The sequence below is a fragment of the Siniperca chuatsi genome, linkage group LG21, assembly GCF_020085105.1.
Source record: "Siniperca chuatsi isolate FFG_IHB_CAS linkage group LG21, ASM2008510v1, whole genome shotgun sequence".
Classification (NCBI taxonomy): Eukaryota; Metazoa; Chordata; class Actinopteri; order Centrarchiformes; family Sinipercidae; genus Siniperca; species Siniperca chuatsi.
Genome location: NC_058062.1, coordinates 3,126,945 through 3,153,177, shown reverse-complemented (window position 1 = coordinate 3,153,177; position 26,233 = coordinate 3,126,945). Strand labels below are relative to the sequence as shown.

The following is a 26,233-nucleotide window of genomic DNA, read 5'->3' as shown; positions in this document are numbered from 1 at the left end:
GAGCGTGCATTGTCATACATTTATTGCTGTGTGTGCAGTGTCTGTTTTCCTTACAATCGTTCTAGTGGTTCACAAAATACTGTTGACTTTGAGGTCAAGCCGCGCAAAGGCATACATTTCTGGAGCGTTGATGTTGGCTAATTCACAGCTTGTCACAAAACAGCTCTTCAAAATAAAGGTCACCTCTGAGCAGCTCTTTATGGCTTTATATCTGTTTTATAGGCAACTGTGCAGATTCACCACTGTACATTATCAGAATATGAATCACCTTTGTATGTTCTCTACCATCATACGAGTCTTTGTTTTAGTGGGAAGCACTCCTAGGGTTGGAGTACACGTTCTGTAGATCCTGTTCTCCTAGGCCTTGAAATATTGATAGTGAAGAGAAAAATGCAGAAAAAAAGCAGCATCCTATTCTACAAATACTCAATGCAGTCAACTGTTCAATTCCAAGAGGTTTGTATTGCTAAATGGGACTTTTATAGGTGTTTATGGGATTTTCTTTCCCTTTCCTGAACCCTAACCTTGCCCCTAAATTCAATATACCATATTGGCCCGAACACAGTATAAGATTACTTCTTTTTTTCTCTTCTGAAAATTCTGTTTGAAAAAGTGGAGGTCATAATATAAGACTATACAGCTGCTTATACCATGGTCTGGGTGAATACTTGATACTGACTGGCTGCAGGGTGTCCATTAATTCCTGACAATGGACACCTGCTAAGTAGTTCCAGTGAAACTGTCTGTTCACCGTTCTAAAAATCTGAATATCTCATTTACAACACTGAGTGTAGTCCTTCAGTGCCTCATCCTCTGAACACCACAGGATGGCGATTGTAACACACAAGCTGCAAGAAGTACACTGTTCCTCTGAACTTACCGATCTTTCACATAAGCGATCATCTCACATCCCATTCGGTATTCAACTCACTGCTGCGCCGACCGCACCCATGGCCTATCGTTTGTTCGTGAAAATCTTGAATATTGATTTGGGGACATGGACATGGCAGGATAGCTAGCTAGTCTTGTTGTTAAACATACTGTCAAATTATATTTACTGTTTGTCAACCGTAAGCAATATTGTTGACTTTGAATCTTGCTAGCATAACGTTAGCTTTCTGCCTCATAGCAGAGCCAAAGGGTTCTATGAGCTTAGCTGACTAGAAATATCTCCCATTGCTAAGTCATATCTAAGGTTCGTCCTATTTACTGGAGTAGTGAACAACGTTTCCATTGCATAATAACCGGAATGATTGTTCCCAGGTATTCGTCAAACTCTCAGGTGTTACCAGGGAAACTGAGTTATGGCTTGAAAATATAATAAAAATATTAATATTAATTAAAAGGTTTTAATTTTTTTTCTTTGGTATAAGCAGGATAATGCCCTTCGAGGTGTCCATAATCCATAAACCTCAAATACACTTTAAACCTATATTTAATTTTATTTGTATAGAACCATTTGTTAATATGTTACTAGTGCTGTTTTCTAAAGTATTCAGTGCTTGTTTCCTGGAATGCCATATAGCTCTGGTGGGCCTAAATTCAGCTTTTGGAATTGGAGTTTTGTGTCAGAGTTTCATGTTTTGATTCACAAAGCACTTAATATTTGACAGTCACCTATGTAAGATGTCTACCACCTTTTGCAGCCACTGTACATGTTGATTACAGGTTGAGCCCTCTGTGGTGAGACTGTGTTGACATTATCTTTGTCTAAGCTTGTTATCTTAGTGCCCCACAGTTTGCTTTCGCTTGTTCCAAAATGCCACTCTGTGTCTTTAGTTGCGAGCATATTAGTCTCCATGGAAACTCATTTTACCAATACTTCATTGGCGCCAAATGACCCTGTACTGTTACTTAGCTTCTCGCTGCTTTGTGTGGAAGTGTTTTCTTTTGGAGATTAAACGTTCGAAGGCAAATTGAGGTCCTGCTGGTTTTATCGCCGGGATATTGAATAAGCATATGTGGAAAATACCAAAGCGTGGTACTGTAACACATCATTTGAAAACAGATTATGATATATTTCTGTGCTTCCAAGGGGCCAGGGGATAACAACACATGTAATGCCAGGGCTACTGCACAATTTTATCAGGTAGAAACAGGGTGTGGAAGTCAGCACCAAACATATTTGACTGCTGTTTGATTCTCTGTGACATTTTACCAAAAGAATATTCCTGACCCTTTATTACAACACATTTGACAGCAGAACATTTCTTCAGATTAGTGATCAGACATGAAAACAATGACTGATTGTTTTTATGTAACCATGTTTTGCTTCCTGTGGTTCTACCTGCTTTTTGCATTGAACAGTATCTGTTTCTGGATTCCCTCTGGAATATTTACGCTGTTTCTCTCTCGAAAAATGTCCACAGATAATTGCTTGAAGGAAGCACCCAGGAAGGTCAGCCAAGAATCCCGCCGTAGGTGCCAAAGTGAAATCTACAGGACTACAATTACTTGGACAGACTGAGGCGGCGGAGCAAAGTGAATGACAGGTAGGAAATAATTCATATGAATCACCTGCTGTATTATGAATAACCACCTGCTGAGAGGACATAGCACGGTCAGTTATCCTCAGAATTGGTTCTGAATAGCCCTTTTTGTCATTTGTTGGTAATTGCCTTAATTCTCTTGATAATATAGTGAAATTAACCTCTGAGAACATTTCTTCCTTATGGCATTTATGAGACAAGGTTGAAGTTGACATGCCAGCAGTCACACAATTATATTTAGATTATTCTACTCCACTGCTATTTGGCTTTCTCTTTTGATGTCGACACTTTAGAGGAGTCCTTTTCACTGCCACTCATAATTCATCATCTTTATTTTGCCAAAACATACAGTGTTGAATCCTACACGAAGGGCGTTCTTTAAGAAATTCAGGATCACTCAGATCTATTTTCTATTTGGGGTACATCTGACCTTGTAGTGAACAGACATAAAAGGCTGTCAGTCAAACCATCATGCCGTCTTTGTTTCTTTGTGGTTGTCATTCTCCAGAGGAGTCAAGCAGCCACTGACTTAAATCTAGTGATTCTATGCTCCTGGCAAAATGCTTCTCTGTCCTTCTTTCTACCCAACTCAGCGACTGCCTCAGGGTAAGGTGGAAAGAAGGTGAAAAAAAAGTTTTGGGATGGTTACAGAATGTAATCAAGGCCAGTAGATGGTTAAATAGTTCAGTTTTTTCTAATGAATCATTCCAACTTAACACTGACCTTTTCTGTCAAACCGGAGTAGCAAAGAACAAAGGAAGATGAGTTGACATATCTGTTGTTAAAGTCGAACTGCAATTTGAATTCTCCACACATTCTGCGTAAGGAAATATGCACTGTAATTATACTGCAACTACCTTGCATAGTTTTTAATTGTTCAAAAAGCAAAAAAAAATACCTTTTGGAAAATATTTGTGTGGCCGTCTCCCATGGCAACTGTTGACTGACAACTGAGAGCCTGCGTTGCTAGGAGACGCACTGTGGTGCGCTATACTGCCTGGATGTTGTCATCCTGTATGTGTTACGAATGTTGATTTAAAAAGCGTACCCATAGAATCAGCTACTAGCGAATTAAGCTGTCTGTCCATTTGCAACATTCAACATTTAGAAAGACCCATCATGCTCTAAGTTTGTATTCCACTCGGAAGAGGAAGGCGAGTTAACATTAGCACTGATTCGCACTAGACGTTACTTTTCGATCAGGTTTATAGAAAAGGGGGAGGCTAGCTAGCGTGTGTTGTCTTGCATTCATGGGTGCAGATGTGGTGAAGGCAAATGACCACTCTGTAAACCTACATGTAGAGTTTCCACTGTGCTCAGAAAAATTGGTGCATTGTCCTCATTATGTTGACTAATGATGACAAAGAAGGGTCGCACTTTACTTACAGAAGACAGAACGTTGTCCGGTCTTCATCAGTGTCACAACCATGATGCCTCTTACAGACACACAGGTGATCCATTTTAAGGTAATTAGCATTGCACTGGCAAGGCAATCAGCTACATAACAATCAATGAGCATCCAGCACTGGAACAAGGAGGAAGGTGGAAACCACTTCACCACAAAAAATGTGAGCACCATCCATTAGACTTACTAATTCATCAAATGTCTTCACATATCACATGTTAATACACATTTTAATCATTAATATACACTATATGGTGTGTATGTCTACATCAGAATACAAAGAAAGGAAGGGACTTGTACAAAATCCACAACCTTATAAAAGATTCTTTAGGCTCTAAGTAATACACTGTGTCCACTCTGTCAGATCTCACAGCAACAGTACTCCTGTGGCCTCAGCACTCCGATGTTACTCCATTTAAATCCCGGAGTAATGCACAGAGTCCTGAGGTCGCATGTATGACTAACCAAAGGCAAACAACTTTAGCTCCCCAACTCCCCAGTTGTTAGGCTGTTGGAATTGAAGTGATATCACAACCAAAAAAGTACACAAGTCACAACAAACACCAAAGATATATACTGTATATAGATTTCCTGGCAAGAATTTATTTTAATTTCTGTTTGATCTTGTTCCCTCCGTTCAGTTTGATCTTGTGAAGCCTCAAAGGTGCTGCATGCACCAATAAATTACCGCTTCATTTTAAAAGATTGGCGTAATTATTAGACATTTATTATAAATAAATTCTACAAATGAATCACTTTTAAAAGTAGAAACTGGGTTCCAAATATAAACACAACAGTCACTTCACCACCAAAATTTAAAAGACAGGGTTGTGGCCTGTTATCACTATCAAACTAGGCCAAACTCAATCACTACCAATAACATACAACGAGATATTCATGTTTTCGTATGCTGTAAATACACCAGTAAACATGTCCATATTTCCATTAATATTAGTTGAGATGCACAAAAATGTTTATCAAAATCTTCAGTTATCTATGTTAATTAATATATTATATAATTATATATTACGTATTTTTATGTCTAAGACCATAAAGACAATAAAGCCCCAAATTTGATCATGATACGGTATGTTAACAGTTAAAACTGAGACACACACATCACCTTTAACACATCATGTTGGTTTGTGTTTCACTGTGTTGGCATCTCATCCACCCATGTGTGTTGCCTCGTGTCTCTGCATGTTGTTGACCGCAGTGTTTAGAGGAATTTCAGACGTTTGTCCGTATAACCACCAGCTGGCCGACCAGCTCAAACCCTCAGCAGAACATCAAACATCACAGTATCTCACTGCTTGGCTCAGTTTCACATAAACAGATCAAGGGTACCACAGTGTTTTTATTCCAGTTGATATGGAAATGTCACATCATTTCAAAGAGAACTTCTGTTTTATTCATGTCTAATATCCTTTTGCTTCTAATACGGACCTGCTCTAACCAGGCTGCTTCACTGTTGGAGGTACAGTGTACTGCACATGCAATTGTTTTACTGCAGAAAACGTGGAATTTTTAAATATTCGTTAATACTTCTGAGGACAAATATTACCCTTTTCTGTACAGAGAGAATTTCTGTGTAAAGATTCAACAGCAGATTCATCTTTCCCTGCTTTGAGACAAATATTGTGAGAGTTTTGCGACATTGATGCCTTGCAATTTGAAGTGATGATCAGGTGAGTGGGAAATTGGTCAGGATGAAGCTGTTCACTTCCTTTAAAAAAAAAAAAAAAGATTTGAACAATTTGATATATTTTGCCTTTTCCTCTCTTGTTGTGATAAGAGCTGTTCACTACTTTCACAATGGATTTGTTATTTTAACAGATGTTATGAGGGCTCTTTGACAAATGATATATGGTACCCAATCTCAGTGTCGTAGCATCTGACAGAAAGATGTCTGGATGGTATACTGTAATATTGATGATTTCAACTGTTTCATAAAATTAAACATTTATATTTTTCTTTAATAATACTGATGATGCTGTAATTAGTTTCTGTACTCAAGCAAAATATCTATAAGCAATTAGGGCAGTGTGTGTAGTTAATTACAATAATCTATCTAGGGCTGCAACTAACAATTATTTTCATTATCGATTAATCTGTCTATTGTTTCCTCGAATAAACTGATGAACAATATGGTCTATAAAATGTCAGAAAATAGTGAAAAATTCCCATTACAATTTACCAAACCCAAAGGGACGCCATCAAATCGCTTGTTTTGCCCGACCAACACTCCAAAATCTAAAGATATTTAGTTTCATGTAAGACAAGAACAAGCCAATTTTTGGTATTTTTCCTTGAATTCTGGCAGTTTATCAACATAGTGGTCGATTACTTTTCGACTGTAGTCATGAAGTTGAGTATAACTTGCTAAATCACTTGAAAGCATGTGGGAAGGAAAATGTATATGTATTTCACTGGTAGAGAGGGACATCAAATGATGCTAGCAGCAAAGTAACCTAAAAGTGAATTTGGTGACATCATGACTTCAATCATCTGTATCAAATAATACCCCTGACAGTTTGACTGCTAATCTGTAAGACCCCATTTTTGGCTTGATTTGTATGTGCTTGCTATTGAAATGCTTTAGATTTTCTGTTGATGAAGTTTGAGCTTCTGTTTGCAATGCTTGTCTATTTGTCTGTTCAGCTACGTTAGCTATCACTGCTCACGCTAACAACCTTTTTTTTCTGTTTATCCAAAAACTCACAATGAAAACATAGAAGTCATTACTTCGTTTATGACCTAGGCCATTTCCTCTGGTGACCTAGGTACCATGTGTTTAAAACTATTAAGTGGAGAAGAATTAGTTGTTTGGCAGCAGCAGTGTTTTGCAGACTCGATAACATTCAGTAAACTAGCAACTTTAATACCTTGCAATGTCGTATTTGACCTCATCTGCATGTTATTCTCAGCCTGTTACAGTACCGGGACTGGATTGTGAGTATGACTGGCACCTTCCTCTAGGGCCCTGCTTAATGTTTCCACGAGTATGTCTGGTGCCACACCCTATATATCTCCATTCTCAATTATACATGGCTGGAATGGGAAATTAACGTAGGGCACATCATAAAAAGCTTGATAACAGAGCTAATACAATTACATTAGAGTGATTAAAAAAGGTTAAATAGGTGATCTATTACATTGATCTTAAATGCATTCAGACTTTAATTTAATTTAACAGTGCTATAATGCTGTAGTTAAAATATGTCCTATTAATGTTTGGAGCCTGCATGTATAACGATTAATTATTGAATAATTGTTCATGCATTTCAACACTGGCAGGCTCTGAAGGGTGATTTATTTTCTTCAGTGGCTGTACAGAGATAGGGCTTAATTACAGTGGATAGCCTTATCTCCCCTCTCTAATCCTCTCTTTGGAGTCTCTGGCGTTCACGCCATCTAGTCGTCGATATCATCAGACTGTTGGCAGAGCCAGACAGAGAAAGTGATCCCCAATTTCTCTGTCACATTAAGGCTCATTCATGAAGTCTCCGCTGTGGACCTGATTTAAGAACTCCAAAGTGGGAAGAAAGAAGAGTCGCTGAGTGCTGAAAACCTCTCCACCCAGTCTGAGGTCAGCGCCGGCTGGCACATTACCCACTTGTGCTGTCTTTGTCAGCTGGATGGACTGATGAATGTGTGGTCAAATCAGATCAGATAATGGGCTCAGTTTCTTGCCAGGAGCAATTTGTTGCGGATATTATTGTACTAATGTAGGCAATTTGATTGTTTACTGCCTCACTATGAGAACAAAACTGTGTCTGTGCTATTCACAATGATGTTGACCGAATACTTGCAAGACAAGACATTTTAGCCCGAAGTGCATGCAGACAAATATCTGTTCTGACTTTCAGTTGACCACTGGTTTGACTTGATGATTCACAATCAACCATGCTAGATCTTAATCAGGGAGACTCCCAGTTTAATTATTGTAGACTGATGGAAGATTTCCACCACAGTTGGCACTAATAGTAGCATACAATATTTTAAATAAACCTGAAATGAATGAAATGTTGGCAGCTTAGATAGACTGCATTTTAAAGTGCCAACTGGGAGTGGGATCAGCTGATGTTTCCAGCATGATGTACCTGAGCTACAGTAATGTGATTCTCAAGATAAACCACTGCAATAAAAAACATGTAGAAAACCTTACAGTCAATCAAGCGGTGACATACTGTAAGCATGCTCTGTAACTCTTCATGGCAAGTGGAGTCATTTCCAGGGAGGTTTTTTTTGTCTTCTTTTGACAATGATTTGAGATGTATTTCAACAGAGAATCAAGTACCTAAATACAATATATGGCCAAAAGTATGTGGACACCATGGTCCGTATACTTTTGGTCTGGGCTCCTTAGTTCCATTGGAAGGAAATCTTAATGCAACAGCATACAGTGATATTTTAGACAATAGTCACAATAATCACGTTACCGACTTATCATACGGTATATACGATATGTAATTATCGCCTGTCACAATATCGACTTATCGTATGTGGACATGACCTCGAGCTCAACATGATGCCAGAATAAACAGCAGGGTTTTCCCTGCCATTACTAGATTGCCTGTTAAGGAATGAATGACTCTATAGCCTACCCCTGTGCCCAATGTTTAATATGTATTTAAGTGCAATTTCTGATAACAGAGCCAGAGAGTCCATTTTATTTATTTTTTGGTTGTATGATTTTATTTATGTTTTTATTTAGGATGTTTTTTTTTAAAAAAAAAAATCACATTTCCAAAGTCTTAATATTCTTAAAAATTATTATTATTAAGTTAATTGAAAGGGTGTACTTTCATTATTATGCTTACTGTTATATCAGTGGCATAAAATGGTCTTAAAATGACAATAATATAGTTCTCAATTATTTCTGGGACAATATATCGTCCAACAAAAGTAGTTATCGTGACAGGCCTAGTGTGCTTCCAACTTTGTGGCAAGAGTTTGACATGACAATGCCCCCGTGCTCAAAGCCAGGTCCACGAAGAAATGATGCATTTGGTGTGGAAGAACTTGACTGGCCTGGACAGAGCCCAGACCACAACCCCATTCAGGTCTCCTCTTTCCAGCCACACCCTGATGAAGACCCAGTGAGGATCGAAACTTGTCGCACTTTTGTCCTTTGTGATATTTTTGATACTCTGACATGCCCAAATGAATAAAGCCACTTTACTACATCCTTGGCTCGGTGTGAGTGTGACTGATGTAAGCCAAGTGGCTACCCTCTTTCCTATCCAACACTTTTCAGATGAACTAGAACACTAACTAACTGTGTGCCAGACCTTATCTCCCAACATCAGTGATGGACCACATTAATGTTCTTGTGGCTAAATGGGAGCGAAGGTGTCCACATACGTTAGTACTACTACTATTACTATTACTACTAAAAAACAACAGAATAGGTTGCAGTTTTGCCACTGGCTGGTTAAAGGATAATTCATGCCAGTTACAGTATATGTATGTAAGAGAATAAAACTTCAATTAAAACAGTCAAATTTTAATGAGCATTACTTGAACTTGCAGTGGGATAACAACACTGGCAGAGATTAGGTGAGTAACTAGAAAATAAAATTACAGGTCAGTCTGCCAAGAAGTTAAAGGTCCATACACTGCAACTTCCTAATCTTCAGAGTTTAAAAAAAACGAAAAACTTACAAAACTAATACTAGAAAGATGTTGTGCATGCTTGATGAAGTGGAATTATACACATTGGCTGACTTTGAGTCCTTCCCTGCCTACTTGTTCTCTGGAGTGATGAAGGCAGCGCCAGAGATGCTCAGTATGCTGATTTGTCAGGGAGATGACAGGGCAGGCTGGATGTCCTGTTGTACTTTCATTGGCTGAGTGAGTTGATGTTTGTCAGAGCGGCAGCCATTACGGCTTGTGACTAGTTCGGACGCTTAAACATCGGAGCTGCTGCTGTATTCATAGTTTTCAGTGACCGAAGAGAAAAAAGTCAAACTGAACGCACCAACAAATTCACTCCTAAACCGTCATTCCAGTGTGTTTGGGCTCAGAGACAGCTCTACCTGAAACTGACACTGCTTCCAGTGCAAAGAGATGAGTAAGCTAACTAATTAGAGCAGAGATCCAACACAAATGTTTAATGAAGAGATTATATATTGGAACACAGAATCCTGGAATAATAAGATTTCTTACTGTAGTCTCACTTCAGGAAGTTTTTAATGCAAGTTATAGTAAGGTGAGCTTTTTTCACTTACTTATTCTAAGCATACTTTCATGATGAAGTACCCTTCCCTTGGATTTCATTTAGCTTTAGAAGATTAATCCATTTTAAGGCACATTAAGCTCATTTGTTCCCATTTATTTTCAACTGATGATTTTTGTATTTTGTTTCATTTTCTCTATATTTTCTAATCATTACTCTGCCATTAAGCTACATGGAGAACTTGTTTTTGATTTGATGTCAAGTACAAATAACACTTTTCTTTTTTACACATTTTCTTGTTAATAAAGTCTCTGCTTCCTACTCCTTTTTAGCCAAAGTAACAACTTTTTACATACCATCCACGTGGATTCTTTTTGATATATCTGTGGGTGTATTTTTTTTACAATAGCTGCGGTTCTTTTCTGACTGTGAATGAACACCACAAGTATAATAATGCCACAGATTAATTCATATTAATTGCATTGCCTTTCAGCACTTTAAAAAAGATAAAGTAGAATGTCAGTAATAGTTGCCTTTCTTATTAAATCAACTTTATTTATAAAGCAGATTTAAAAACAACCAGAGTTGACCAAAGTGCTGTACAATAAAATAACAAAGATAAAAGTGAATATCATGACAGCCAGCATAACAATACTGTACCTTACATAAATAAATAAATAAAGGAATAGGTGGAACATTTATAACACAGAAGACTAAATTATGTCAACTATATTTGTTCACACGACTTGTTAGCCTGAAGTTAGCCTTTATTGTCCTCTTCACATTTGTACAATCATCAGTTATCTTTATTTGTCCATAAATTACATATTGGTTCATCTCTATTTTTCCCTCTCAAAGATAAATATTTTTGACTGGTTCCACATTAAATCTTTGAGAATCTCCCTGTAAATGAAAATTTTAAAACCACACATCTCGGCACCCTGTCAACCAATTATTAAATTATTGGTTTTGATCAGTAATGTTAATTCATACTCACCAAAATTTTAAAAGAAGCTAATAAGACCAAGTCATCCTCTTGCATGAAATGCAATCAATATTCAAACGAGGTAGGTGATTTCTGCTAACTGAATACCATATGCCAGCACCTGACGTTATAGTGATGGTAATAGCACTGTCAAGTTTGACAATGTGGAGAAAGCAATACTGTCATTCCCCATATTCACTTTTGAAAATCTCATTTTGCTTTCATCTCTTCACTAACACAGAGCTGTCAACATGTAATTCAATGAGAGTCACCATTGCGCTTGAACATTTTCTTCTCTTTTTCCAACAGCGCTTACACCATCCAGCATGACTTTACTTCTGTTGTGTTTAAATCATGTTACGGCCGTTTTGGTTTTGATTGTAGTTAATTATAATGCAAAATATCTTCCCACCTTTTGTATTATACACTGTGTTTTGCAAAAGGTTGTGGTTTGTGGGGAACATTTGATCTGAAAGTGATGTGTTGATGTTTACAGTAATGCCTCTGCACAATAGCTGCCTTTATTCAAAGATGCGGATGAAATGGGCTGTCAGAATGGAGGAAATTGAAACCAGTCAATATCTCAGGCATTGTGAGAACACTATCTTCTGTTTCTAAAAGCAGGAAAAGTACAAAACATACACATAAACCTCCTTATGCACACATACTGTATATAGTATGTACTCCCCGAACCTTAGACCGAGTGAAATCACCTCAAGAGGTAATAGCCATTAAAAAGTGTGCTTCAACCAAGGCCATCCAGACATTTGAAATCAAGCAAATCCCTGCATCTCTTTAAAGGATGAGGCGACGATATTCTGCATTTTTCTTATTGTCAACAAATCCTATAAAAAGACCAAAACCAACAATGAATTAAATGTACTAACAAGTATTATCTGTGTATCCAAAACCTTATATATCTTCTTCCTCTGTGCCACAGAGCTCCATTGTTGTTCAAAACTATTAAAAACACATCATGACATGACATGTTCCTTCATCACCATGAACACACACACTGTAGTTTATTTTGACTCAGTCCCACACACACACCGTCCTGCTGCCCCAAATACTCACTAGAGCACCAAATGTGGATTAATGCACATGCACGCAACAAATGCACTATTTCCTCCTGTTTGAGTAGCGTTTGTGGAAAAACTACAGCTTTTTCAGGAATGTATAGTAGAGATAAGTATATATTTCTGAGCCATTTTAAAGAATGTCTTCAGTAGGAACCGGCAAAACAATCTTATCTCAAAATCCATTTAGTAGCTGTTCTTTAGCTTTCTTTCATCACGTGTTCTTTTTCCCAGTTGTCATGGAAATTATACATGTTCAAAATTCCATTTTTGGGGGGCACTTTAAGTACTTCTTGTCCATGTTGGCTTAAAATCTCCATCTCCAACATTCAGATGGAACATCTGGTCGAAAGATCCTTAAAATGCTTTTAAAGGGGGATTTAAAAACGTGATTTCTAGACAACTAGGCTGATGGCAAGGATGTGACCTGAGCGAAAGCTCAAGAACTAAATGAACCTTGGGGTGAGATTGTTTAGTCAGCTGCTGTTTCCAACTGTCTCTTGTTTTTGGTCTTTTCATAGAAATTGTTGACAATGGGGGGGGGGGTTGAAAAAATACATTTCCAGGCAAACATTTTCTTTCATCAGACAGGATTTGAATCACCTGTTTAATCTGTTTCCTTGTTAAAAGGCAAATACTTTTATCTTCTCCCTTTATTTACCAGAGATTCAAACGGATCATTTACATACAAAGGGATGATCCCTCTTTCTCAGCCCTACATTGATGGGAATTATCCGGAGTACTGCTACTTGTGTTGTTGGCTTGTTTAACCACAAGACGTGTGAACACTCCAGTTGTTTCCAAGCAGGCTGACACTACAGTCATTTTCATCAGCACTCTTGTTCAGGTAATGTTCCATCAGGCTCGCTGATTTCAGGGCTTATCTTGTTAAGAGCCCCCTGCTTTGCCACAGATCTGCGCGGCTGTCAGAGGCAGGGCCCCGCACATTTCAGGACTATTATTGGTGATCGTAGAATGACACTAATTAAAGTCATTGATGTTTAAAATCAAGCGCCACACGTCCCACTTGTTTTGTCATAAAAGCTCAGATAGGTTCTCAATCTGGCCCCACCATGTAGTTATCATGTCATTTGTGTTCAAGCCATGTGGAGAAACTAGCATGTGTGTCACTTCATTAAAACAACACACCTCAAGATAGGGGAGAGCTCTGCTTGAAGTATTTACATTTTAATTTTAGCAGGGGCATTCATTTGCTTATGCAAGGTGCAATGCTATAGCTCACTGAGTCAAACTTTAATCTAGTTTTTATTACAATGGAGCTAAATGAAAATAGCACAGACTATTTATAAAGCATCTTCCTTCCCTCTCAGCTGACTGTTGTGACATAATTCATGTTAAAATACTAAGTGATACACCAAGTCAAATTCCTTATGTATGTACAGTTTGTGAAAATTGAGTCTGAATGTTGGTGAATGGTCATGAAACCTTAGTCCTTATTGAACCAATGGGTCTATTAGATGAGCCTTTATGTGGACAGTAGTTCTTAACTTATATCTGGATGGAGACAGAGAGGCTAATCAGTTTTGATTTGCATTTTTAGGTCTTTAGTAGGCATATTTTAGTGTCTTTATTTTGTTTTTAAACTTGCAAGTTTTGGCCACTCAGGGGCAACAGAAGCAAGCTATAGGCATACTGTCCACAAAGTAAATTCACAAAGATTTTACAGATCTGCACACTGCATCTGTTCTGGGTTTTTGTTTAACTAGATAACCCCTAGTAGCCTGCCTGGTAGTGTGACACATAGTCTCGTGGCCATCATTGATTAGTGCAGCTCCTAGTAACTGGTCTACTGTCAGCTTTCTGCAGTAACCTGATTTCTTATCATGTTAAGAGAAACCCAGTTTCAATAATCGGGATAAGGGATTAGAGAAACACAATTTTTTGGCTACATGAACACACAGTCATGTTTCTTTTCTGCTTTTTGTTTCTGTGTATGTGCATGATTTCTGACATCAAAACATTGCTGTGACAACAGAGTGATGAGATAAGAGGAACAAACACTACATCAAGGAATACATCTTTGTATTCAAAATAATTCAATGCCTGACTTAAACTGAAACTGACAATACTGTAAGTGGCTTCTTATAGTTTAAATGGCTCAAGTTTCCACAGCAGAACAGTTAAATTCAGACATTCATCTTGTAACAAAACATGTGCTCCCACTACAGTGTCTATCCTGTCCAAATGTGCCTCTAGTGCTTAAAATAAGTAAGCCATTGTTCCAAGATATGTTTGATGGTAGGGGAGAAATCTGATTTCTGCATGTAAACAAGGATTTTACAGTAACCAGGGTATTACAGTGCAGGTAAACATTTTCCAGTGTTTTCTCCCAGTGGTTTCTTGTGTGCATGCAAACACAGTGCTTGTGATGTGTCTGTTGCCATGTTCTGACTTCCACTTGCTGTTAGCACAGGGACAGCACGGGACTGATAACCAATAATTTATTCTGTTATTGGTGGAAATTCTGCTTCAGTAGCCACACATCAGCTCTCACCTCCCTGTTGTTGAAATGGCTTTACGGATGCTCGATGTTCCACCTTTATTTATGGCCGTAGTAGCATCTGGCTGGCAGCCACAGCCAGCCGCCCCCCCTGCTTAAGATGCAGTGGAGCCTCTATGGGTTAGGAGGGCCAGCTCTATCAATCTGCTCCCTTCCGGCCCCCACATTCCCCAGTGCGGTTAATCACTGCCACTAATTAGTGCTAATTACTCATCGCTGCCCGGGAGAGCCCCCCTCGCTGGCTCACACTGATCTGAAGGTCCTCTGTGGCACCCTGCTGCTTGGCATTCCTCAGGTAAGGGAGGAGGCGCGGGGACGTGGGAGGTGCGGAGGGGATGGAGGAGGCTACAGGGAAGCTCATCTTTTCTAATTTACTTTTTTTGGGGGGCAACATTTTTGCTAAATCAAACACATCCCTGGTGTTTAGCCTCCGGTGGCTGCAGGTAGAAGGCTACGTCCCTGCGGGCCTGCAGGGCTGCGGGGCTGCAGCACCGTTTTAGCAGACTGGTTTGTGCTGGTCTGCTTTGGTCTGGCTGGTGGCCTTGTCTGCATGCACAGGCCTGGCCAGGCTTAATGAGCCAGCACCTTTTTGCTCCCTCTGTCATTAATTGTCTGCGGCATGACTCTGTGGGTTAGGTTGCGTTTGGCTGATTTTTTTCTCTCTCTGTAATTTTGCTTTAATAGATTCAATTTGCTTTCATTTGCTTTGTATTGATTTATTTGTCCTGCTTTGTCTTGTCAACCATAGAAACCTATAATTTCTCATAAAACTTTGTGAGGAAAAGGCGGAGAAAAAAAGCTCATTTAATTTGCTAATATTGAGCGAGTTATTAAAAAAAAGAGAAATGACAAATGATGTTGATACGGTGTGCAAGTGAGGTTTGAACTCATTTCTTGGAGGCAAGAAAACCACATAAAATATCACAGATTTCAGATGAGGTGCAAACAGTGAAACAAAACAGCTAAACAGGTTGAGAGGTTGTGAAGTCTGACTGGTCACGATGCTAAATCATTTGATCTGTCACTTTTTTGACAGGTCAAAACCTATCTTGGTAATATCTGGTAATGAACGGTGAGCAGGTCATGTCAGCCTTAAATAATTATACAATGACAGCTGATTGGGGGAAATGAGTAAATTGGTATTTCAGAACAACAGTTTAGAAAGGGGTTGAGGATGTGTCTAAAATGGATTGCTTTAGCCTCTGTGAGAGGGACACGGAGCACAGCACCGAGTGTCAGCAGGAATCAACGAGAGGGTAAAGCCTTTACCTCTCACTGACCTCCAAATGTGAAGTGTCCAGCTGTAGTAACTGTGACAGATGAACCAGACACAATCATAACACACACACACACACACACACACACACACACACAGAAACAGTCAGACAAATATTCAGACGTAGAAAGTTTCAAAAATATAAACGTAAAAAGCTGTAACTTTAACTCTAACTGAAACTCTTATTACACTTATTACTTATAATTATTACAAGTATTTACAGTATTTACCTAATATGTGTCCTTCTTGACATTGTAATTGTTGACTACTCTGTAGAAACAATACTTATTGCATGTAGTCGTTGTTTTTTGTCTATATTTTGAGTCCTTAAAGATGAGTGAAAATGCTGCCAGTACAGTGACACTGTCACACACTAAGTCTAAGTTTCTAAAAATGAGTCTGTATTTTGAAACAGTAAAGACAATGGCAAGTTGATGCACGCAAATTGAGAAAAAATTAAATTTAATATTAGAAACATTTGGAACATGTTGAGGTTAAAAGTTTATTATTGACCTTGGACACAGCGGCTGAGAATCTCACCACAAGGTCAATTTAGTAGCTGTTCAGGTGCTTTCAGTTATATAATATTATCTTCATCAGCAGACAGAGGTAGCCCAGTTGTCAGGGAATTGTAAATGTGAAAATTAGATTTTTGCAGTTCATCTCTGATCATTAGTTAATCACCAGTTAATCAAGTAATGATGATATTCAAGAATATAAATTAGAATAAGAATGATATACAACATAATAAATTCACAATCTATTATTAATTTAGAAAAAAAAGTAAAGTAAAACCAAAATCACTTAAGTAATCCAGTCTTATAAATGTAACAGGAGATTGACGGAAACTGAATTTTTGAATTTATGTTCACTCAGCAGCTGAACTGAGCTGACCAGACGTTCTTATGTTGAAGCATTTCTTATCTTTGTGATATTTGCCGCCAAGGCCAAATAAAAGCCATATGGGCAGGTTAGACCATGAATAGAAAACACTGTGTTTATGTCTCTCTCTGTCATTCCTTTCTAGGAGAATAGAAGTAGTTTTGAAAGCAATCTCTGTCGCAACCTCTCGGAGAAAAGAAAAAGTGTCAGAATCAGAAACGCATCCGGGCAGGATGGACAGAACGACGTTCTCTTTCCATGCTGATTTCTCTGATGACAGGAAGGTGAAATGAAGTTATGTCAAGTTAATAACATTTTTCAGACGAGCTCAGACAAGTGTGTTTACAATGAAAGATGTCATAAAGATATACATTTCTTAATTTTTTACTGAGTTATGTGTAGGTCTTGGCAACGTCTGCGAATGTAGATGCGGCAGTAAGTAGCTCCTTCAAACTTTGCTACATTTTTGTTTCAATTTGTTATTTTCTCGCCTTCATTACTGGAGCATGTATTACTTATGACAGTAATACACTCATCAACATTGGAAAAGGAAGTGCAGGGCTTGGATTAAGTGCAGTGGACCTTGTGACGATCACTGTTCACGGCATGTCCCATCCTGACAACCAGACCATCCGGGCCAAACGTCACCACAAGCAGTGTGACTGAAACAGGAAGAGAGGAAAGAAAGGCGGCACAAGAGTTAAGCTAACCCAGGTCGGACCTAAGGCTATTCCACTACCCAGTCTACTCCTGGCTAATGTCCGGTCGCAGGAAAATATAATGGATGAGATAAGACTCAGTCTAACTCAACAATGTGAAATCAGAGACTGCTGTGCCCTCATCTGTACTGACACCTGGATGCATCACAACATCCCGGATGAAGCTATCGCACTCGACGGGCAGAGCTTGTTCCGTGCTGACAGAACACTAGACTCCAGTAAGACGAGAGGAGGTGGTCTCTATGTTTACATCAATGATTCTTGGTGCTCAAACACAGTTAAAGTGGGTGGACATTCACACTTCCCCAGATGTGGAATTTTTATTGTGGTTATTATGTCGACCATATTATCTGCCCAGAGAATTCACCAATGTTTCTGTTGCTGCTGTTGACATTCCTCCAGATGCGAATTCGAAAAACACGCTTCTTGAACTGTATGAGGTCATCAGCAGTCGCATGACAAAACAACCGGATTGTGTTTTTATTGTAGCTGGTGATTTTTAACTATTTTACCTAAATTCCACCAGCATGTCCACATCCCCACCAGGGGAACAAATACACTGGATCATGTGTACACGAACATTTCTGGCAGCTACAAAGCCCTCCCTCGCCCCCATTTTGGTCAATCAGACCATATTTCTTTGCTTCTCCTGCCTACTAAAAAGGGCATACCTGCTAACACTCCTGTTTTTCCCGGGTTTCTCTTGAATTTCAAGGCCATCTCCCGGCGACCTCTCGTTTTGTTGTTTCTCCCGGAAAACTCCCGTAATTTGCATGGCCTGCAAACTTTATTATGAATACATGGATCCAAGTTTTGGATGTATGTCTGACGTCACCCAAGTCGTCTATGAAACACAATCTACATACAATTTCAACCCATCTGTTACCACAATGTTCAGAGATGCCGCCACTCAGTACCACACCAACCTTGAGGAAAATACATCATCAGTGACATACATCAGCAAATGTGTTGATGATGTGGTGGTCACAAAGACAATAATATCATTCCCCAACCAGAAAGCCTGGATGAATGGAGAGGTGAGGGCTCTCCGTAGAGAGCCCTCACAAAAGCTGCTTTTCAGTCAGGAGACAAGGAAGCATACAACACCGCCAGAGCGAGACTGAAAGCTGGCATCAAGGAGGCAAAGCTGAGACATCAGGATAGACTGGAGAGAGACCTCAACAGCAACAACACCAAAGATATGTGGCAGGCGATCATAAACATCACAGGCTACAAAAGCAGGAGCGCCCCATCATGTGTGGCCACGTTACCAGATGAGCTAAAGACATTTTATGCTCCTTTTGATCTCCCCAACAGAGAGTCAGCTGTAAAGTCTACTCCGCTTCCAGAAGACCGGCCACTGTCAGTATCGACAGCGGATATGAGAAGAACCCTGCTGAGAGTTAATATGAGTAAAGCTGCTGGGCCTGGTAACATCCCTGGTCGTGTACTAAGAACATGTGCCAATCAGCTAGTTGATGTTAAAACTGACATTTTTAACATATCACTGTCACAGGAGATTGTTCTCACCTGCTTCAAGACTGCCACCATGTACCCTGTACCTAAAAAGTCTGCAGTGTCTAGACTAAATGACTACCGCCCTGTGGCTCTCACCCATCTCCAGCACTTAAAGAACAACATCCCAGCCAGCCTGGACCCTCACAAGTTTGCTTTCAGAACCAGCAGATCCACAGAGGATGCCATCTCCACTGCCCTCCACTCTGTCTTCACACACTTTGAGAACAACAACATCTACATCAGAATGTTGTTTGTTGATTTCAGCTCAGCATTCAACACAATCTCCCCCATGAAACTGATTCGATTGAAAACTTAGCACTCTGGGCTTGAGTACCACACTCTGTAATTGGATATTGGACCCCAAACAGTTCGAATTGGTGATCACACCTCCTCCACTCAAGTGCACACTGGAGCCCCCGAGGACTGTGTGCTCAGCTCCCTCCTGTTCACGCTGTAGACCCATGATTGCAGCCCCCGACAAGGAGATAACTCTGTTGTGATGTTTGCGGATGAAACCACCATCATTGGCCGGATTACAAACAACGATGAGACTTCATATCGGGATGAAATCAACAATCTTGCGGAGTGGAAAAGGTGAATAGTTTTAGGTTCCTGGGAATCAGCATCACAGAGAACCTGACACGGTCCTCTCACATCTCCACCTGGTCAAGAAAGCTCAGAAACAGCTGTATTTCTTAAGGAAACTTAAGAAGGCAAAATTCCTGTTCTTATTAACTTTTACAGAGGAGCAATAGAAAGCATCCTGACTGGAAACATCACAAACTGGCATGGGATGGGCAATGCACAGGACTAGCGGGCTCTGCAGCGGGTGATTAAAACTGCTCAGAATTCAGATCATTGGTACCAACCTACCAAGCATCAGTGATATCTGTGAGGTGCCTGCGCATAGCCCAAAGGATACTAAAGGACAGTACCCACCCCAGCCAAAGCCTGTTCGCCCTGCTGCCACCCTGCAAGCAATACAGACGTATCTGCTGTCGTACCACCAGACTACAGAGCAGCTTCTTCGCTCAGGCTGTGAGACCCTTAAATTCATCCTCAGCACTCCACCATGAAGAATAGTTTTCATTTCTGACTTATTTATTCACTGATCTACTGTATATAATATTTTTGAGTAGCATGAAGGGAACTACAAAACAAAATCTCATTATACAACCCTGTTCTGTGTCTTGTATCTTGTCTGTATTAGTCTGTTTGTAGTGTATTAGGAACAGGATACATTAGCGTAGTTGTCACTGTCATAGGGTTATAGAATGTTTCCCCCTTTTCTCTGGTCACTATAAGCTGATTTTGTGTCCCATTTCTAAAGTTTTCTAATCATCTACAATGCAAATTGCTGTATGGAGTCACAGTATTTCAGCTCTAATCAATAAGATAAGATAAACCTTTATTAATCCCCAGAGGGAAATAATAAAGACTGCATGGAAACACTGTATATCCAGAGCAACAATCCTCCAAATTAAATAACAAAATATGTCATTTGTAACTGCCTTTTAGAACAACACATTGAAGCGTTTTCTGATCTGATATCCTAATCGGCAGGATGACATCATATGCCTGCACCTTCCAAAAACATTACAAATCAGTGTTGAAAAATAAATCAATTTTATGATGTGACAACGCTCTGGTTAAAGATTGGTTAGGTTTAGTGCCAAAAACGACTTGGGTCAGTGACTAGGGTTTGGGGGGCTGGGGTCATGGTTAAAAGAAACCCACGTTGAGGGGTGATAGGAAACAGGAAATGAACAGCACTCTCCCAGTTTTTGTTGACCAATCCATCCATCCAAAGATCCAAATGCAGTTGTAGCCCCCAACATTTCTAAACAGATATTCACATATTTAAATTCGAATAGAATAAAACAATATAATTGGAAATAAAATAGAACAAAGTGTATAAAAGTAGCACTACAGGAAGAAATAGGAAGAAATAAAAAGAAACAAAATTATATTTACAAGGTGTAATACACACACACACACACACATATTATACACAAATATGTACAATATGTGCAATATCAGTGTAATATATAGTTTATAGTGAAAAAGGACTAGGTAGTGGTGGGAATGAGGGTAGCAGCATGGTAATGTGAAAAAGACTAGTGTAACAGAATAGTTCATGTAAAATTCAGTGCAGCGTATAGAACAGTGTGCAATGTAGAACATATATAACATGTAGAGCTGAGGTTTATGAGAAGAAACCTAAAATGTATGTTGTTTTGGGGCATTTGCTGAAACAACTGATGGTTTCGTTTTTCTTCGGAGGACAGTCTCTCCTGAGCCTGTACATAGAATAGAAGACAATGAACCATCATAATTTAGTCAAAACCAGAGGTGGATTGTAACTATGTACATTTACTGTTGTACTTTAGTTTGGTTCCACTACATTTCAGATCCAAATATTGTATTCATATTCATTTATTTGACAGCTATAGTTACTAGTTACTTTGCTCATAATGAATACAAAATATATTAAATATGTGTTGTTATTGACTAAACTACCCAGCGATATATAAATTAGTTAGACTTTGCTCCACCTGGACCAGCTACAACAGTACAAAGGGGCAGTTTTTCTGCATAATGAGTACTTCTACGCTCACATTTAGTACATGTAGCTACATCATACTTCTGTACATTTACTTCTAAGATTTTGAAGGCAGGACTTTTACTTGTAATGGAGTACTTCTATGTTGTTGTGTTGCTGCTGAATACTTTTTCCACCACTAGCCAAAACCCCCGAACCGCATAGCAATAAAGTGCAATAATGTGCGATGCATTGAAACAGGTCTGAAAACAGTTAGCTGTTTTAAAATATAAATAAAGTGTATCCACTTGTTATTTCCAAAATTGCAATAGCAATTGCAAATAGCAAGAAAGCAGAACTTTATTTATAATTTTATTTATGTCACATTTCAGTCCAAGAGTAATACAATGCTGCTAGATGAAGCTAGCCTTATTGCACTGAGCGGTTAGTGGTGGGACTTTAAACTGAGAAAAGGCAATTTTTTTTCTGAACGAATCCCTCTCAGTGGAAGATATGAAGCCTCTTTACTGTTTGAAAATGCATTTATATCTTGTCAGTATGCCTCCCTTGAAACTGTATTCATCTTTCCAATAAGATAAATTCCCCCTGCACAAACTTTGTTCATTAAACCTCCGAGATTCATTTAGCTTTATTTTTAGAGGGATATGCATCATTATAGCGGTGTTGATTTTCCACACTGTCTGTGGGTTTTATTTCGTTGCTGCAGGTACTCCAGCAATATGTTTCCTGGGAGCAAACACGAGTGAGATGAGGTTAGAGGTGATCTCCTCTATGGTGGATTTCAGTGCGTTTAAATATTCAGGTCCAGGGACAGGAATGTTACCTCTGCGCGGCCAGTATTCCTTTGTCAGACGTCTTTAAAGAAATCTGTGGCATTCATACATCCAACTGTGTTTTCTTCTGGCCCCCCGACAACATCAGGTGTTTGAAGGTCAAGCTTTTCTCTGTGTTCACAAGCCCTTACAAATAAATGCTTGTTTTTTTTTATTCACCCAATAAAATGACTTTAAATCAAATTTTATTTGTTTTTAATTGTTTTTCACAGTCAAAGTGGGTTTAAAATTATACAACAAATTTACAATTTTAGGAAAATGAAAAAGAAATCTAACACAAAAGACCTAGGACAATAGAAGCAAGATAGCCCGTGCCAACTTTTCAAATGCAAAGGATCTTCTTTGCTCATTTTGAATAGCTGTTGATAAACAAAAGCTCCCCCTCGCCCTTATAAAACAAGCTAAATCTGTGCTTTGTTTATGGGAGCCTTCCGGAGGATTTGTCTGTATGATACTTTGTTTGCTTTGTGTTACATTTCCCCCACCACTCTAAACCCCAAATACTTTCACATAATTGAGAAACAGCAGGTGTCCAATGAAGATACTCTGCAAATAATGTTTTTGATACTTCATTGTTAATTTCTCCAGATGCAGATGTCCCCAAAAAACCCTAAAAGGCATCTCCATCTAAGAATTAGCCTGAAATAAAGGACGACACAACCCATCACATTGCACATACCCACCTACCGTTTTGCATTTGTAAATTGGAAATAATATTTCAGTAAAAATGGCACAAATGTCACAGACACGGGGGACAACATCAAACAAACTCTAATCTGTTGCATTTCACCAACTCTTAATTGACATTTTGTTCCCTGCCCTGTTTTCTTTTCTTCTTTATTCTCAATTCACTAGAAATATAGCCATAAACCTGAGGCAAAAATTCTTGTAAAGCCAAACCTACAGGCCATTCTTATTCATTAGACAAGCTCGCAGTGTTGTTGGCTGTCACTGCCACCGAGGGGCCTGTCCATGGCTGCAGCTGACATCTGTTGGCATAATGTAGCATCCAGGGCTGTGATAGGCAACGGGAACTGATTTATAAGGTTCCCTGTTTAAGTGGGTGTCTTAAGGTAATTATAAACTGGTGGGGGGGTTGCTACTAATTGCACCTTCCCTGATCTGTAATGAAGGCCAAACAGCATGAATGAGCTCATCCTGCGCGTCTCAGGCAGTGGAGGAGCGAGGGCAGCTGAGCTTGACCAGTTAGTGTTGGTTAAGCTCTGGGCTGGAGCTCCTCACCTGCTGTTATGCTGCGTCTTCAGCCAATTTCTCTTGAGTAATTAACTGTGATGCCACATATGGTGCAATGGTGAAAAATCTGATCGCAGGCGGATGTAAAGAAGTCGAAGAGAAAAAATAAATGCGGGAACCCTGCAGTGACCAAAGCTCCAAACAGCTAGTGCAAGCTTAAATGGGATGACTGGAAAATTCTTTTGACATGCACAATTAAAAACAAATGTTGTTTCCACATGACATAAATGAGTGTAATTAATCACTGAACAAATGAATTATTAGGAAGATTGGAAAATGAAGTAGATTAAGTACACCAATGAGGCTTGAATTATTAACAGTATTTGTATCAGTTGATTAGGATGTCATAGAAAGGGAGCACATTCTGCCAACATACGACAAAGTAATTAGAGGTGGAGTTTTACATACATCATTGGAAAGCTCATGCAGCAAGATCAAGTTTCCAAAAAAATATGAAGAGCTGTACACACCATAATGTATTCTGGACTTTCACGTACGTCTATTTTTTTCTCTCATATCCATATTTTTACCCTTACAAACATACGTTCGAAATGCCGTGTACATTTATTCTCACTTTCATATATGTACATTTAATATTATAAGAAATACATGTATGTAAAAGGAGAATATATGTATGACTACATGTAATATAAAATATATACAGTATGTATATAATAGAAGAATAGATGTACTGTATGTATTTACTTTATCCTCACATACTGCACATGTATTTTTACCTTCTAATCTTTTGATATATCTTTTGATCATAATGAAATAATTTACTCTTCAACAACCGCTCATGCAACTAGAGCATGCTTAACACTTATGGTTGCATGGCTGTATGTTTAGGCAATTCAAAGTGCTTGTAATCTTTGTTAAATATTGCAAATGTTAAAGGTGACACAGTCAGTGTGCGTTTACTTTTTCAGTATTCAACAAGAAACACATTCATTACCTAACTTTGGCTAAAGTGTCTTAGTAGCCTAAAGTAACCACACGTGGGACTCAGGACATGAATCTCATGAGTCTCCTGCGCTTTTTATGTCCAACATCCACCCCAACCACCTCATTATGACTCTGGTGATATTTTGAGAACATATCTAAACCTTTTTTTTTATTTCTGTCCATCTCAACATTTGTTGCAGACTCAAGAAATGGGGAAACTCTCCTTGTACGCATGTCTTTATGTTTTGCCGATTTCCTATGAGACCAGAGGGAGAACCAGGCTTGAGAACAGTTACTGTATGCTTTGTAGCCTCTAAGTGTCTTAACTGAAGGCAGACCTCAGTACCCCAACTGCTTGCTGTAGTACGTGCGTTTCATCTCCTTCCATGCTGCTTGGTAACTGGATAACCACCTGCTTTACCTTCTCAGCCAATCACAGCAAAATGAGTGACCTGCCTTCCTTCCCTTTCCACTATTCTGTCGCATACAGTATATACTGTATGTGAGAGTAACAACGATGATTATTTGAGTAATATATATTATTAATAATGAGTTAAATTAAATGAATAGGAGAGTATAATGTATATGTACAAATGTGAGAGTGAAAATATATGCATGGGGACAGTAATTGTATTTTTGAAGTGGCCCAGAATTAATTATGGCTCGCATGGCCCTGTGTAGAAAATGACAACGTTACATTTTACATTTCTGAAATGTAAAAAGGCTTCAGAATGAACAGCCAATAAGCGCTGCAGTGTATTTTAGTTACTTTTTTGTAGAATACATTATAATATTCACGAATTACTTTGGTAATAAATGGTTTGTCAAATTATCAAATATGCACAATAAGCTGTTCAAGATCACTGTTGTATAAAATAGTGAGGCACGATGGGGTATTAAAACAGGGAGGTAAAACTGTCTTTAAGCACTGAGTTACAGAGGAAGAGTTTCCGTCGAGTGAATGACACAAAAGCAAGATTAGGGGATCAAGTGCTGAAAGATGAGAGAGGAATTTAGTGGAATTGACAGCACATTCAAGGGTTTCCGAGAGGAAGAGAAGACAAGAGACAGGGCGATAATTTTAGAGATTTGAAGGGTCAAGATTAAGCTGCCTGATAATAAGCAGAGTGAAATGAACCAATTTTGAAAATATATGCTGATGAGGAGGGTGGGGGGGGAAGAGGGTTGTCAGTGCCTCCATAAATGACTTGGTATCAGACAACAGGCTTTTGGAAATATTGGATTGTACAGTCAGACAGTTTCACTGCCTGCCGCACTATATTTATGCACAGATCATATTCGAAGCTGCTTTAGGTCTCCTGCACGCTGCCATTTCTTCACGGTAAATGTGAAGGACCAATAAAGAATCCAGATTTCTTGTGGATGTAATTAGCCAATCGTTTCTAATAGTGTCCATAGCAATGCATTTTCATGGTAGTGTCGTTTTACCCTGGGCAATATGCCTTGAAGTGTAATTTCTGCCTGAGCGTTTAGACACAGAGCTATCGATTGCATTCAGTGAATGATCTGCTCAGAAACCCATCATCTACTTTAATAATGTCACTCACCACCACATTCTCTCTGCT

At 39.0% G+C, this 26,233-nt stretch overlaps 1 protein-coding gene across 9 annotated transcripts in view; it reads left to right on the top strand.

Moving 5' to 3' along the window:
* The window catches only part of LOC122869088 (RNA binding protein fox-1 homolog 3-like), a 487,998-nt gene that overhangs the window by 152,840 nt on the left and 308,925 nt on the right, over positions 1-26,233 (top strand). For all 9 annotated transcript variants that reach the window (XM_044181686.1, XM_044181675.1, XM_044181689.1 and 6 more), the window contains one exon: positions 2,370-2,492. The gene's annotated coding sequence lies outside the window, so the exon portion shown is untranslated. The remainder of the gene's footprint in view (positions 1-2,369; positions 2,493-26,233) is intronic.